Here is a 4,508-nt window from a genome sequence, read left to right on the forward strand (position 1 = left end):
TGATGTATGTCTATGGTTGCCTAGATTGGTTCTCAATTAGAGGCAGCTGTTGTCGTGGAAAATCGGTTCAAATACAACACTTACAAGAACTTGTGAAATCAATTAGGCTTTTAATACAGAGTATATCAAAGCCTGGAATGGTCTTTATACACATATAACATATGGGTCCAACCCATATGCAAATAAGCATACTTCCCTTAATCCTTCCTGCCACCATTATCTTTTTAGTTCAGGCTTCCTGCTTGTTCACGCCTACTAACGCCCATATCTGCTTTCAGTTAGATTATAATAGTGGCCAGACCCGTGCTTGTCTTAAAAATAATATATGTCCATCTATCCTATAGGCCTATGACTTAGCCCTGTATTTAACTCAGTGCCTCAGCATGTTCTCTGGTATGTGTGCCCTTATTGGAATCGGCAGACTATGTGACTGGACACACTATCATTAGTGTGTCCAGTTGCCTTAGGCGCCTATTTCTCTGGTATGTGTGCTCTTAGTAGAATCAGCAGACTATATGTCTAGGTTGTCCAGGTGCCCTAAGTGCATATTTCTCTGGTATGTGTGCCTTTAGTGGAATCAGCAGACTATGTGTCTCTTCTATTCGTGTGGTCTGTTTTTTTTAATGTTCAGCTGTCCTATGCCTTTATGTGTTATCTATGTGTCTCATTTACTCCTACACTGTCTATCGTTGTCTCTGATTGGGAACCATATTTAGGCAGCCATATTCATTGGGTAGTTTGTGGGTTATTGTCCATGTAAGTTGCCTGTGTCTGCACTTGTTTATATTATAGCGTCACGTTCGGTTATGGTTTTGTAAGTCTGTTTGAGTGTTCTTCGTTTTCGTTAAATAAATAGAGAAGAATGCATTCACTTCACGCTGCGCCTTGGTCCTCCTCTCTTCCACATTACGACGAACGTGACAGCTTCTAGTTCCAACAATGCAGCAATAGTAATCTAACAATTCCACAACAACTACCTAATACACACAAATCTAGGTAAGGGATGGAATAAGAATATATACATATAAATACATGGATGAGCAATGACTGCGGCATAGACAAGATGCAATAGATGGTGGCATAGACAAGATGCAATAGATGGTATAAAATACAGTATATACATATGGGATGAGTAATGCAAGATATGTAAACATTATTAAAGTGCCATTATTCAAGTGACTAGTGATCTATTTATTAAAGTGGCCAATGATTTCAAGTCTGTATGTAGGCAGCAGCCTCTCTGTATTAGTGATTGCTGTTTAACTTCTTTGGGATAGGGGGCAGTATTTTGAAGTCCGGATGAAAAGCGTGCCCAAAGTAAACTGCCTGCTACTCAGACCCAGAAGCTAGGATACGCATGTAATTTGTAGATCTGGATAGAAAACACTCTAAAGTTTCTAAAACTGTTAAAATAATGTCGGTAAGTATAACAGTACTGAAATGGCAGGCGAAACCCCGAGGACAAACCACCCCCCCCAAAAATTCATCCTACCACTGATTCCAATGGCTGGCACTTTTATAATAGGGCGAAATCGTGCCCGATTGCAGTTCCTAGGGCTTCCACTAGATGTCAACAGTCTTTAGAAAGAGTTTCAGGCTGGTTTTTGGAAAAATGAGCCAGAAATTGTAGTTTTTCTAGGTGGCTCCCATTTTGGCTGTAGTGTTTCCAAACGCGTGAATGAGAGCCTGTTCTTTGGTATTTTTCTCCGGTAAAGACAATAACGATTCTCCGTCTTAAATTTTATCGTTTATTTAGTGCTAGCGTCCCACTAATCCGCAAGAAGTTAACAGTCTGATGGCCTTCAGATAGAAGCAATTTTTTTCAGTCTCTCGGTCCTAGCTTTGATGCACCTGTTAGTGGGGTGAACATGCAGTGGCTCTGGTGGTTGTTGTCCTTGATGATCTTTTTGGCCTTCTTGTGACATCGGGTACTGTAGGTGTTCTGGAGGGCAGGTTATTCAGCCCAACAGGATGCTCTCAATTATGCATCTGTAAAAGTTTGTGAGGGTTTTAGGTGACAAGCCAAATTTCTTAAGCCTCCTGAGGTTGAAGAGGCGCTGTTGCGCCTTCTTCACCACACTTTCTGTGTGGGTGGACCATTTCAGTTTGTCTGTGATGTGTATACCGAGGAAGTTAAACCTTTCCACCTTCTCCACTGCTGTCCCATCGATGTGGATAGTCCACGATCATCTCCTTTGCTTTGTTGACTTTGAGTGAGTGGTTGTTTTCCTGACACCACACTCCGAGTGCCCTCACCTCCTCCCTATAGGCTAGCTCGTCGTTGTTGGTGAGCAAGCCTACAAATGTTGTGTCGTCTGCAAACTTGATCATTGCGTTGGAGGTGTGCATGGCTACGCAGTCATGGGTGAACAGGGAATACAGGAGGGGGCTGAGCACGCACCCTTGTGGGGCCCCAGTATTGAGGATCAGCGAAGTGGAGATGTTGTTTCCTACCTTCACTACCGGTGGGCGCCCTGTCAGGAAGTCCAGGACCCAATTGCACAGGGCGGGGTTGAGACCCAGGGCCTCAAGCTTAATGATGAGCTTGGAGGGTACTTTGGTGATGAACGCTAAGCTGGAGTCAATGAACAACATTCTAACATAGGTATTCCTCTTGTCCAGATGGGATAGGTCAGTGTGCAGTGTGATGGCAATTGCATCATCTGTGGACCTATTGGGGCAGTATGTAAACTGAAGTGGGTCTATGGTGACAGGTAAGGTGATATGATCCTTGACTAGTCTCTCAAAGCACTTCATGATGACAGAAGTGAGTGCTACGGGGCGATAGTCATTTAGTTCAGTTACCTTTGCCTTCTTGGGTACAGGAACAATGGTGGCCATCTTGAAGTATGTGGGGACAGCAGACTGGGATAGGGAGAGATTGAATATGTCCGTAAAGACACCAGCCAGCTGGTCTGCGCATGCCCTGAGGACACGGCTAGGGATGCCGTCTGGGCCGGCAGCCTTGCGAGGGTTAACACGTTTAAATGTCTTACTCATGTTGGCCACGGAGAAGGAGAGCCTACAGTCCTTGGTAGTGGGCCACGTCGGTGGCACTGTTTGTCTGGAAGCAAGACGTCGGTGTCTGTGACGTGGCTGGTTTTCTTTTTGTAGTCTGTGATTGTCTGTAGTCCCCTGCCACATACGTCTCGTGTCTGAGCCGTTGAATTGCGACTCCACTTTGTCCCTATACTGACATTTCGCTTGTTTGATTGCCTTGCGGAGGGAATAACTACACTATTTGTATTCCAGGTCACCTTTCCATGGTTAAATGCGGTGGTTCGTTCTTTCAGTTTTGCGTGAATGCCGCCATCTATCCACAGTTTCTGGTTGGGGTAGGTTTTAATAGTCACAGTGGGTACAACATCTTCTATGCTCTTCCTTAAAACTCACTCACCGAATCAGCGTATAAATCGATATTATTCTTTGAGGCTACCCGGAACATGTCCCAGTCCACGTGATCAAAACAATCAGACCAGCGTTGAATAGTCCTTGTCACAGGTACATTCTGTTTGAATTTCTGCCTATAGGAAAGGGAGGAGCAAAATTGAGTCGTGATCAGATTTGCCGAAAGGAGAGCGGGGGAGGGCCTGGTATGCATCCCGGAAGTTAGAGTAGCAGTGATCCAATGTTTTGCCAGTGCGGGTACTACAATCAATATGCTGATAGAATTTAGGTAGCCTTGTTCTCAAATTTGCTTTGTTAAAATCCCCAGCTACAATAAATGCAACCTCAGGATATATGGTTTCCAGTTTGCAGAGAGTCCAGTGAAGTTCCTTGAGGGCCGTCGTGGTATCGGCTTGATGGGGGGGGGTGGATATACACGACTGTGACAATAACCAACGAGAATTCTCTTGGGAGATAATACGGTCGGCATTTGATTGTGAGGAATTCAAGGTCAGCTGAACAAAAGGAATTGAGTTCCTGTAGTTGATACAATTACACCATGAGTTAATCATGAAACATACATTCCTGCCCTCCTTCTTCCCGGGAGGAGATGTTTATTTCTGTCAGCACGACGCACAAAGAATCCCAGTGGATGTACCGACTCTGACAGCCTATCCCAAGAGAGCCATGTTTCCATGAAACAGAGTATGTTACAATCCCTGATGTCTCTCTGGAAAGCAACCCTTGCCCTAATTTCGTCTGCCTTGTTATCTAGAGACTGGACATTAGCGAGTAATATACTTGGAAGCGGTGGGTGGTGAGTGCGCCTCTGAAGTCTGACCAGAAGGCAATCAAACAGGGAACTGCTTGTGTGTATGCCACAGGAGGCTGTTAAGGGAAGGACAGCTTATAATAATGTCCGAAACGGAGCTAATGGAATGGCATCAAACACCTGGAAACCATGTGTTTGATTATTTGATACCATTCCACTGATTCCGCTTCAGTCATTAACACGAGCCCGTTTCCCCCAATTAGGTGCCACCAACCTCCTGTGGTGTACGCGTGCCCGCCTGCTTGTCTGACTGACATTTCTGTATGTGTGCAAAAGCTGTAAAAGACAG

Source organism: Salvelinus fontinalis, chromosome 3 (assembly GCF_029448725.1).
Source record: "Salvelinus fontinalis isolate EN_2023a chromosome 3, ASM2944872v1, whole genome shotgun sequence".
Lineage (NCBI taxonomy): Eukaryota > Metazoa > Chordata > Actinopteri > Salmoniformes > Salmonidae > Salvelinus > Salvelinus fontinalis.